Raw genomic sequence first — 13,034 nt, 5'->3', positions numbered from 1 at the left:
CTCTTGGACCCATCATAAAATACCCATCACCATCATCACATGACTGCACATATACTCCAAAATATGTAGGATCTTCTCAACCTAAAATTTCTCACAGCAGATTGAACAAACGCAGGGACCAGTGACTTAAAGTGACGTTCTATGTAAATTGTCTTTCTTAGAGAGTATTGGAGCCTGCTAAGGATTCCTGAAGCAGATTGCTTGGGGAGATCCATCTTATTTAACAGGAACTTCAATATCATAGATTACTCTTACAAGATTATTAATAGGCAACAGATACAGATATCTGACAGATACTAAATGTTTACTATGGGCCTGCAACCATTGTAAGCATTTTAAATGTGTGAACTTATTCAATCCTCGTTAAAAAATTACACGGTGAATGTTAATGTTACTTCCATTGTACAGATGGAGACGCTGTTGCAGAGAAAGAATGAGCAACATGGCTATGTTTTCTGTAAATCTGTAGGTGAGGGGGATTGCAACGTAACCAATCTGCTTAGGTGTTAATCTCTCATAAACTGCTTGCATCAGCCAGGGTTCTCTAGAGAAACAGAACAGGCTTTCTATATCTTTACCTATAGATAGCTCTATCTATCTTCTGTCTATCTTCTATCCATTTATCTATCAACTATCTATGTGTCTACATTATCTATCTATCTTTGTATCTAACATCTATCTTTCTATCCATCTATCCATCCACCTATCCATCCATCATCCATCCATCATCCATCTATCATCTATATATCATCTACCTATTTTTTATCCATCAATCAATTCACCTATCTATCATCTATCACTTAGTCTCCATTCATTGTCACTCACATTCTCCATTCATCACTCAACTAGAGTAATACTTAGAATCTGAGACAATTCTATGTTACTTCTTCTATACACCCTGGTTATTTTACGAGAAGAGTTTTTGCAAGAAAAAAAGGAGCCTGTCACCCAGGTCCTGTGTCCCAAGCCCTTTGGGGTTCTGCAGCATCTCAAAGTTGGCCAGTCTACGAGGTCACTGGGCTCTAGGATAACTCCAGAGTCTTAATTAAAATAGAGGTGCTGTATTTATGCTCTGGCCACCACAGGTGGCCTGCCATTTCTATATCCACCTGGATTGCACAGAAATCTTGGCAAAGATTCTTTAAGGATGTTAGCTAGAAGGAAGTTACATGCATCTTATAAATTAGTGCAGATCAACTTTCTTACCTATGGGAGACATTTTAGAAGTTCTGTGATGGCTCGCTGATGTCACTGGCATTCCCAGTACTGATAAGTGTCCTACCAAGACCAGCTCATCCTTGTTTTGTGTTACTTCATTTTCAGCGCTACCCAGAACAACACCAATATATTTACCGAGTTTCCCACATCTTGAGTTTTAGATAGGGCCCACGCCTTTTTTTTTTTTTTTTTTTTTTTTTTTTCTGATCAGTTCCAAAGCCCAGAACTTTTTATGATACAATTCGGGACTCATCCACATTCTCAAGCTTGGGAAAAGCAGCCCCTTTGTCCTCCACTACAAGCCATCCCAATGACAATAGCTACTTGGAGAAGCTTCCAGAAGCACTTGGAGGAAGATTCCGGGGCCCGTCTGCACCCTCAGTCACCCAAACCTGGAATATAAACAACTAGGGAGATCAACAAACAAGCTCAGAAATCAAGGCCAGCTTTGAACCTTTCCTCCTTTACTGTTAGAATTTTTTTTTCTACCTTAAGGCAGCTGGGATTCAGCCATCAATCTGGAATAGCAAGATGTGGAAAGTTCCTGCCAGTGCTTAAGGGAGATTTGTCCTTCTCTTGAAAAGCTCATATTCCTCTATGGTTTAAAAATAGAATCAAACCTCATAAACCTAGCCTCGCTTCAGGATTCCGTCAAGCCTACTAAATTGTCCATGCCAGTAGGCTGGTTCACATACTGCAAAGACGGTACGAGTTATGCTGACTTTTCTTTAAATGGCCTGTTCTAGTTTTGCAGATTCCACTTTGATTGCAGAATATTCCAACTGGATACGGACATTACTTTCAGGATTAAAATGCCCATCGGTTTTCCTTGAAGCACTGCTAGTTAAACCTACACCATAATCCCTAAAGAAAGAGCCCAGGGGCACTCCAGGTGAAGTTCTAATAACCCCATGTTTAGCATTAAAATTCAGCCAGAGACAGTTATTTGAATTGTCAGTCATAGAGAATGTATGTAGTTGGAAGATTGTTCGATTGACCCCAGACACTGCATGAACAGTGTGCACTTGGGTATATGCACACATGAAACCATTAGCAAGCCGCTCTTTCAGGCAGAAAAATTGTTAGGCATAAATCAGTTTCTACTGGAGAGTAACAGAAGCTCAGTGATATTTTTCTGACAAAGCCAACAGTGGAATGTCCAAAGAAAAAAGGTCAGAAGTCTTAAGAAATGTGCACATTAATTTCTTTTTGAGGCACATTCATATTATGGTCTTGAGGAAGTGAACATACTGGGACATTCACATTTCTGTGTTTCTTCTGCCATGTTTCCAGAGGGGAATTTTATTCATTGGAGGAAGACCCTGGAGAATACTCTGGCTCAAAAGAATGCACCCTTCATCTCAAGTAGTCTAAGGGCAAATAAAACCATAGGCTCCACTTGTGGGCTGCAGGTTGGGACCCGTCTGTATTGTCCATAAAAGAGAGTAACACAAGAACACATCTTTAAACTATGCTATTTCAAAAATAACTGCTCAGCAACTTGACTTCTGAAGTTAATAAAATCAAAACACTGACCTGCCGGGGCGCCTGGGTGGCTCAGTCAGTTAAGCAGCTGACTTCAGCTCAGGTCATGATCTCGCGGTCCGTGAGTTCGAGCCCCGTGTCGGGCTCTGTGCTGACAGCTCAGAGCCTGGAGCCTCCTTCGGATTCTGTGTCTCCCTCTCTCTGACCCTCCCCCGTTCATGCTCTGTCTCTCTCTGTCTCAAAAATAAATAAACGTTAAAAAAAACAACAAAAAAACAAAACTACTGACCTGTCTACAGCTATTTGTTTCTTCATTAACTGAGAGAAGCAAGTTGATTCTGCTTGCTTTCATAGTTTAGCAACCAGGTTAACTTGGTCATTTCAGGGAATGGTTCTACAGGTCAACAATCCAAAAGTGAAGCTGTTAAAAACAACACTAAAGTGAGTGCTTAATGGTTGTGACTAGCGGTTCAATTGATATAAAGGATCACAAGTTTCTCATGCATTGTGTGTGCCTACATATTTATATTTAATTACTTGGCCACTCATTTAAATATCAATAAATATCTATGATTATATACTTCACACATAGTTTATATATTTTAAAACTACTTGAGGGGCACCTGAATGGCTCAGTTGGTTAAACATTGGACTTTGGCTCAGGTCATGATCTCACAGTTCGTGAGTACAAGCCCCGTATCGGGCTCTGTGCTGACAGCTCAGAGCCTGGAGCCTGCTTCGGATTCGGTGTCTCCCTCTCTCTCTGCCCCTCCCCGACTCACGCTCTGTCTCTCTCTCTTAAAAATAAATAAACGTTAAAAAAATTGTTTTAAATAAAATTACTTGACTGTATTCTTTATCTTACAAGGTTGGCATAAATATAACTATGTGTTGGGTGTGTATGTATATCATTATGGTTCTCTACTGGAACAGAGAAATATGACAGGTGAGCCAAGGTATTTTCACAATTAATTATAATATCCAGCCCACGCCTCTCCATAAGGCCATCTCTGGTTGATCATGTAGCTCTTGTCTGTCATCATTCAAGGGTGGATTTTGAAGACCTACTAGTTCCTATGGTCCCTTGCTTTTCCCATACCTACCAGGCACTACTCATTCATTCATTCATTCGTTCATTCATTCATTCATTCATTTCACATCTCGTAAATCTTCACTGAGTACCCACAGGGCCCCTGCAGTACTCTAGATGTAAAATATTGACACCATGACAACACAGCAGTTTCCATCCTCATGATACTCAAAACTTTTATGTCTTTTTTCCATTCTCAGTCCTTTGGTTTTCTCAAAGTATCATCAGCGCCAATACAAACGATAATACCACCTTTTATTTTCTCCTCTCTAGTTAACTTTGGCTTTGCAGACATCAGTAAAAGCCAATTCATACTTGGCATTATCCCTACTATTAACTACCAGTTTTGTTGTTCAGTAGGTTTGCGTCTTAAAGCCAAAGCACTAAATTTTAGTTCAACTGTTCAGTCCTTCAAACTTCCTCACACAAATCACCATTAGAGTATGGTGCTTGTTCACAGGTAAATATAATTTCTGAAAATACTGATTTTTTCCCCCTATTATGGTACCACTTATTTTATTTTTTTGAGAGACAGGGAGACAGCATGCACAGGAGAAGGGCAAAAGTAGAGGGAGAGAGGATCTGAAGCAGGCTCCACGCTAAGCACAGAGCGCGACTCAGGGCTCGATCCCACGACCCTGAGATCATGACCTGAGCTGAAATCAAGAATCGGACGCTTAACTGACTGAGCCACCCAAGCACCCCTGTAGCCCTTATTTTTTTCTTACAGATTTGGGAAGAATAACCAATACAAGGTGACAATTGTGTCACCCCTGTAGCCCTTATTTTTTTCTTACAGATTTGGGAAGAATAACCAATACAAGGTGACAATTGTGTCACATTTCCAATGCGGCATGTTTCCTGCAAAAATGCTCCCTTTTCACAAAGACCGAGTTTTGGTGCAGACTCTGTAACGTCCCCTTGAAGACAGAACAGCCAGGGCAGTGGGCAAGAGAATAGGGAGAAACTGGCATTCAAGTCTCCGAATTTTTGTTGTTATTTTTCATTTAAATTTATTTAACTGAAATGTTTGGCTCTCCTTCAAAGCATGTATTTCTCCTGTTGGCTTTTATTAGCAGTAAAATAGATCCCAGAGGCCAAAGAGTCGGAGATTTACAATGCCTCCTGGGAGCCTTGTTTGTTTTTCCGCATCCTGTTCTGACATTGTCGAGTATTAGTCTTGGCAGGATGGCGGGGGCTTGTCAGTAGCAGCTCAACAGCGTGATGGCTGTCCCATCAGACATTGTCCAGGGATGGCAGAATGGTAGAAAGTGCCCTTATCACCAAAAAAGAGAAAATCGATCAAGCCGACTCCTACAATTGCAGGAGACATAAGCCGTGCACCACATGCTGGCCGGTCGGTGCACGGTGGCAATGGGAAGGCAGTTCGGGAAAGCTCTGCAGGCTTTGTGTCACCCACAGCATCCAGTGCAAGAGCGATGTCCTTGGGACTTTTCCTTAGGCAACTTATAACACGAAGTTGTTGTGTTGGTTTTGTTTTTTTTTTTTTTTCCTGCAATAACTCTACCAGCCTTCACATCTTGTCTTTGCTCATTAGGGAGCAACTCTCAAAATCTAATCAGGACATGAAAGCTACAGAGAGGAGCCAGTGCTCAGTGCCCTTCAAAGTTAAATACTCTTCAGCATTTCAACCAAAATGTATTTCTCTGCTTCTCTATATCAGCTCAAACAGAATATTTTTGGCGATAGGTAGCATTATTTGCTAGGAATAAGTACAAGTATTTAAAAGATGTTTTTTTAAAAAAACCACAATGCAGTGAAATGAGAACTCATGGCTGATGGAAATGTAAATTGACATAATGATTTTGGAAGATAATTTGGTCTTCTAAGGCAAAGCCTTTAAACACACTCCATACCCTTTGATCCAGAAATTTTGTTTTCAAGAAGGCATCATAGTAGCAATTTTCTTTTTCCTTTCCATACTGTGAGTTTTAAGCATCTCAGGATTTTTCCTCCTCTTTCTTGGGGATAAAAATGATGGAAAACTAGTGCACGTCCTTGAAAACCAAAGGCTCCCTGACTGCTACTGAAAGAAATCTCGGGAACATAAGAGAGTAAAACTGTTGTCCTTTCTCTACAGCTAGAGAAGAGCTAACACTGCTCTGTGAGCGTGCTAGCACATATTCTGGTTTTTATAAAGTAGGAAGAATCGGGACTAACTAGAGAACTTTCCATGGTCACTCTCTTGTCCAATGTGAAGCCTAAAATGTATAACTCTCTTCCATTTCTGTTACGAAAATTGCCTTTGAAATCGTTTTGTGAAATAAAACCATGAAAACTTCAAAACTTGTTGCTGCATCTTGCAAGACACAAGCTTTAACATTGAGGTCTGCAGCTCTGTCTTACTTAAATATGTGTCCTGATAATAAAACGTCAGTTGGCACATCCATTTTCTGAAAGGACAGAATAGTTTGGGGTTTTCTCTGCTAACCCACAAAAGAGGCTCCTTGGCAGACCTTCCTTCCCACAGGGCTGGAAGTAAGATTCACCCAAAACTCTGTTGGATTTTATAATTATGTTGAAAGTTTCAGAGGCTTTAAAAAATTTTTTTATTAACTTTATCTTAGGAGAATAATTAGAAAAGTTGATGAAAAGATTTCAGTCCACGAATGCTCGTTGGGTGTTATTGGTAATAGCTGAGAGAATCAGCCGCGTTCTTAAAAAAATTTTTTTTTTTTTTTTTTTTTTTAATGAGAATCAGTTACGTTCTTGATGGTCACAGGAGGACAGTTTGTCCATTTGGGCACATCACTAGCATCACACAGATCGGGCGCATTTCCCAGACTACTGGAAATGTGTTATGTGTGAAAGAAAAAAATAAAACAGGACACTGAACTTTATGTTTAGAGTGGAGAGATAAAAAAAAAAAAAACTACGTATGCATTATGGTTGGCACTGAGTAGCAGAATTATGGGTCATTGGGGTCATTTTTTTCCTTATATTCCTCTGAATTTTCCACTACTACAGTGAACATGAATTTTTTTTTTTTTTTTGTAATTAGTGAAAAATCACTGAAGTGTCACAAGAAAACCCAACAAAATATGTATAAGCATCCCAATACTTCCGGGTGGTGTGCAAAACTCTACTCGATTTTAGCTCTATTTTTATACCCTCCCCCCGAAATGTCAAAGTCTAGATGGAGAGGAGGTTTAGTTGTAGTTGTGTCAGCACTATGATTTCTGTCTTTCTCTATGATGCTCTGCCTTCCCCGGAAGCGAATCTTTTGTGAAAAACTCGATCTTTTTTTGTCAATTGTTTTCTCGTCAATACAGAAGGGATCTGTCCCGTTTAAAACTAAGTGTTATTTTTCAAAATGTCATTCGCTTCTTTTATTGTCTAAATAATGAGAAAAACGAATGTACCTACTGAAGACAGCAAAACTATATAGCCTTTACGGACCAAATTGTGAACCCAGAGAATTCCAAAGTCGGTGCTAATGGCCTAACTTTTTAGAGGATTGAGCAAATTACAGAAGCCATGCTTAATTTATGGAGCAATTCATTAGCACTACCCAGAACACTCTATTTAGCGGGCCATCCCCCCAAATTGCTTCTTTAGGGAAAGACGAAACTGTCCATATGTGGGGCCATAATATAGCACCAGAGAGCTATTCACTTACTTCTATGAACCTGATAGTCTTGTGTTTATTTTTCATTCTGGTGCAGTTGGCATTAGGTTCATTTCCCAAATCAATAACCTCACGGGCCCTTCTCAATGTTCTCCCGGCCGGCCTTCGTCACGGGTGATGTCTTGATTCTCTCTGAAAGGGAGGGTTCATGACAGTTGACAGCATTTTTATTCACATGCTTTTCTTGTTGGATTTCTCGGGTGAATGTTTCATAACCATCTCCTGGGTGCAGGTTAAGTCAGTCAGTGGTGCCTGTTTTGATGTCACCCACTGTGAAAGCTACACCCTCTGACGCCCCACGCCCCTTCCCTAGACTTGTCCTTGAAACGGGAGGCTGATGGTGGAGGGTCCCAGAGGCAGCCGGAATCGAGCAGGAAAAGTGATGGGAAAGGCACACGTGGGAGACAAGTCACAAAGCACTGAGGAAGGCAGTGCAGAGTGGGGCTCACATGTGTCCCTAGACTTAGGATCGGGGGACTTTGGAGTTCAGCAAGGAAGCCTTTGCCTGAAATATCAAAACACATTTGCCAAACCAAGACTGCCTCTATAAGTAAAACTCACATTGTCTCCGGCAAATGGTTATAAAATGCACAAGACAAAACGCAGCTTTTCATCAATTTAGCTCCTCGCGTGTGGTGAAAGGACCATCAAAGCAGAAATGTTGTACCAATAGTTTCATGGATGTACAAATGTTACATATAAACAAGGCTGGCTGTGTTAGAAGACCAGTTCCTTAAGGGGGGAGAAAAAAGGTTTGTGGGGAAATCAGTCTTGGCTAAGGGCTGTAGAAGAATCTGTTATTTTAACTCAGAAACAAAGAAACCATAAAATGCTAGGGGCTTTTTTCTATAGTTTTAAAAATTTATGGATCCATTTCCTTTTATATCCAATGTGCTAAAAATTAATGGGGAAAATAATAGCACGACTAACAAACTTGTTCCTGGTATAGTCACATCAGTCTAGACATTGTGGCATCTGTCGCTGAATCAGTCACCCCTTGCCTAAGTCTGTGAGGATGTGGCTGTGCCCGTGTGGGCCCCCGGGAATGGGCGTGGACCCAGAAGGAGGACTTCTGTGCATGAAGGAAGAAGCAGGTGTAGGTTTTGAGCAAATCGCAAAGGAAAAACGAAGCAGAGCAGGAGAAGCAAGAGAAGATGCCATCGTGTAAAAGCCTGAATGTCAGCGATTGCGTCTGTAACCAATTCTCTGTGAGTTACAGTACAGGTGTCAGCCAGAGAATGGAGGGGAACACACAGAACAGGATCATCAGGAAACCCAGAACTGGGTCATCGCAGAAAGAGGTCTGAGCAGAGGGCAGAGATCTCACTGCATGTGAAGGGCTCCCGGGTGCTCGAAAGAGATGAAGCTAAAGGTCATCAAGGGGGTTGGAAAATGTCCCCCGAATGATATAAAATTCCTGATCTCTGGCCCCCGTGAATGCTACCTTACATGGCAATAAAGGCCTTCGCAGATGTGACTCAGGGTCTGAGGGTGGAGAGATTATCTGGGACTATGCACGTAGCTCCTAAAAGCAATCACATGCCTCCCTATAAGAGGGAATAGAGGGCAATTCACATACGTGTAGAAGGGGAAGAGGCAATGTGGCCACAAGCCAGGGAGCCCTGGCAGCCATGGGCCGCCAGAAGAAGGGACAAACAGCTTCTCCCTAGAGCCTCTGCAGGGGGCACAATCCTGCTGACTCATCGATTCTGACCCGGTGATACCAATTTCAGACTTCTTCTCCAGAACCGTGAGAGAACACATTTCTGTCATTTTAAGACACCGAGGTTGTGACAGTTTGTTACAGCAGTCACGGGAACCTAAGACTGTCACCTCTGCAGCTACATTTCTGAAAACTTGGACTTGGCCATAATGGAGCACCTAAGTAGGAGTCCAATACTCTTCCAATCTTTCTGTTATTATAAACACACAAGGTTTTTTTAAAGTTTTATTTTTATTTATTTTGAGACAGAGAGAGCCAGAGAGTGGAGGAGGGGCAGAGAGCAATGGAGAGAGAGAATCCAAAGCAGGCTCTGTGCTGTCAGCGCGGAGCCCGACAGGCTCAATCCCAGGAGCCACGACATCATGACCTGAGCCGAAACCAAGAGTCGGACGCTTCACCGATGGAGCCCCCCAGGCGCCCCGAAAATGTCAAGTTTTTAAAATTACTTTTGTAAGATTACAGTGGAATATCCGGCCTAGGTGAACAACAGAAAGTCACCAGTAACTCGGGCTTTGAGCTCAGAGGCCTTGAGAAGAACATGGTTCCCTGCCATCGAGGAGAATAAAGTCACAAGTGTGCTATGATTCATTTGGTCACATGCAGAGGGAAGCCATTGAGGGATGCAGGGGTGGGGTGAGATGATTCTGGTGTTGAGAATGGGAAGGATAGCGAGGGGAAAGATAGGCAGGCTTCGCCCACCCTTTACTACAGAAAAGCTCTAACAAAATGCAGATACGGGCAAATGGCAACGTTTTATCAGGCTCCCCGTAGACTATTTATCACAGGACAAGACACACAGTATTATTATAATGCCCACTTTGCATATGGAGAAACTGAGTCGGGAGGAAGTGAAGTAATGAAGCTGAGATCAGTACCAGAGTAGACATACCAGCCAAGGTTTGTCCGATTCCAAATCCAGTGATGCCTTTTGGTTTGCTCACTCGGCCTTCCCTCCTCCATCCACCTCGCGGGGGCAGTCATATGACACCGGTGGGGTGGGGCCGGCTTGGCGTTACACGTGTTAGAGCAACAGAACAGGCCTGTCACAATGAAATATTCAATACTGCAACGCATGTGCTTCATAATTGGCTCAAAATAAAGCAGAGAGCCAGTGACTAATAGGACGCCGTGCGACTATACCCGCCTCCCCTGCAGAGGGAGTTTGCTCGGAGAAGTGGCCTTGGAGACCCTGCCTCACCTTGTTCCGGCACCTTCTCTCCAGCCGGATTTTTCTCAGCCGCTCATCCACAGTGGTGCTAATTGTGCTAACACACCTCCGTTGTTTTGAATTTGTATTTTTAAACGCTTTACCTCTTTTAACTCTAATTTAAAAACTCTTACATGGAAACCCCACTTTAGAACTCTTCAGAGGGAGGTTCTCCAACTTGCCAGACTGGGTTCTTGCCCTTCTTCCCCTCACACACACGAGGCCCCCATGTCCCAGGCTTTTGCTTGCCACCTGGAAATGTCCTGACACGGCTATCCCTTTTGGACCTTTTTGGCCACTCCAGAGTTCTTTCACTAAATAGAACTAGCCTTTCTCCTTTTTTTTTTTTTTAATGTTTATTTATTTTTGAAGGAGATGGAGACAGAGCATGAGCAGGGGAAGAGCAGAGAGAGAGGGAGACAGAGAATCGGAAGCAGGCTCCAGGCTCTGAGCTGTCAGCACAGAGCCCGACGCGGGGCTGGAACCCACGGACTGTGAGATCGTGACCTGAGCCAAAATTGGACACTTAACTGACTGAGCCACCCAGCCACCCTGAACATGCCCTTCTCCTTATCTTCCTTCTATAAAGAGTTATCTTGGCAAGCACTGGGCTTCCTCAACACCAGCCCATTACCTGGGAGTCCTGGGGAGACCACCGTCTCTTCACTGCTTGGCCAAACGTCTCTCAAATGCCATTATGTTCTGTCCCACCCTGATGACCCCACCACACTTCAGGATAAATTCATCCTCCATATGGTTGCTATGTCATGTTGGCTGGTCCCTTGACACTGTGTCTAGTCCCACCCTCATTTTCCATTTCAGTTCATCTTCTGTAATTTTGGCAAAGCAAGATCTATCTACATCTATCAAAATCTATCTGCATATAAATGTTGCAGTCAAGATCTTTCTGGATCTTTCCTCACCCTTGACAGGTACTCTGCTTCAGCTTCTATAGTTCCTTGAATGAAGCAGACCCTCTCCTGCTCTCCTGTCTTGGTCCCAGCCATTCCCTTCACCTGAAATATTCCTCCCCTGCTACTGTGGCCCATGACTCCCCATTTCCTCCAGTTCTCTACCAAAGCAGTTTCTTGGGGAAGCCCTTTCTGACCTCGTGCTGCGGACTGGAGCTGCCCCTTCTCTCAAGTCTCAGTGGACTGACCCTGACCTTCACTGAAACCTCCATCACCCTGCACTGAGACTGGTTTTATTTCTCTTTCCACCACTAAGACCTTCTTTGGGGGCTTATCCGTCCCTCATGGTTGCCATTCCTGCTTGTAAAGGTATCCCCCCCAATTCTGTGGAATAGACAAATAAATGCATGGTTCAAATCAGTATAGCTTCACAGGTAAACCTCACCAGATGATGTCCCACTTGCATTTAAGAAAGAGGAGGGAATAAACCAAGCTAAAAATGGTCACATGGCAAAGAGCATAACGTGGGAGAGGCAGGGTGGCAAGAACAGGGAAGCATGTTGACCAAAAAGAAAACAATTGGATTCATTAAGAAGGGATTCTTAAGAAGCCAAGTTAACTTCGTTCTGAAGGTAGTTTCTCTCTCCAGTCAATGACCAAAACGGCCTCCTCAATCGCTCCGTGTTAAATTAAGTAGGCTGGTACTCTAAAATCGGCAGGCGGTCTGGGAAAGAAGCAATTAGGACTCCTGAGCAGCAAAGATGACAGACACATCCTTGGCTGTGCTGCTCTCACATGAAAGTCTTTCTGCTTTTCCTCTAATTAAAAAGGACCCAGTTTCCCTCTTTAGTATGCCGGATATACAGCACCCTTGTAACTGAAAGGGATAAAAATGTACTTGGTGTTCACTGCACCGCAGAGCTGATGTGGAGATACTGACTGCACTTCCTAACGAGGGTGCCCGGAGCACTCTGGAGGGAGGACGGTTGACAGTGGCTCAGGAGGCATGGTTCTGCATTCAAACTTCTCTCTACTGCCCTTGCGAGACCCAAAGCCGTCTCCATATTTAATGAGAAAAGGTTTCAAGGGGCAAAACGTTGGGTTTATTAGTTTCAGCCCTGGCTCCTTATCTTTAATGAAGCTCTGGTCTGCGGTACCTCATTCGTACCACTGATAGGCAGCTGAGACTTTTCCAAACACTGCTCTCCTTCCCTTCTAGGAATCGGCAGCTCATCCTCATGACAGCTCAAGAAGTGAGACCCTGGGACAAGCACCGGGTAGAGGTTTACACCCCAAGTCTTGCCTGAACACACAGTCGGCCTCTTCTGCCCCCCATGGTAGGTCCTGGGTGAACTTACGTCATCTGTTGGGCAGGCAGCCGAGACTGCCCTTCCTTCTCAATCAGGATTAGAAGGAAGAAGGCCACTGGGCAGAAAGCCAGACCTGACAACCTGTCTATGACCTCACCCCAGCGAACATCTTCACGGTTTAAGATCAATATTCTTTTCTTGTTTTGTTTTGTTTTTTATTTCCAGTTGGTTCTTTTTGCCTGGGGGTGTAATGGTTGCCTCATCATTCTGATATTGCTACACAACCTCTAACACAATTTGTGAAATGTCTCCTTCGTTGAGGAGCAGAATCCTTTATTTAAAAGATTGATATTGGCAAGTCAATAAACAGTGAACCCAATTTCTGAAATGGCCTGCAAGGAAAACGTTTGCATTTGTCAATTTTTTTTCAATAGAATATGA

Source organism: Panthera pardus, unplaced genomic scaffold (genome assembly GCF_024362965.1).
Source record: "Panthera pardus isolate Hobbes unplaced genomic scaffold, ASM2436296v1 HiC_scaffold_2, whole genome shotgun sequence".
In the NCBI taxonomy this organism is placed as follows: Eukaryota; Metazoa; Chordata; class Mammalia; order Carnivora; family Felidae; genus Panthera; species Panthera pardus.
The sequence above is the reverse complement of the archived record's forward strand: the minus strand, read 5'-3'. Positions refer to the sequence as shown.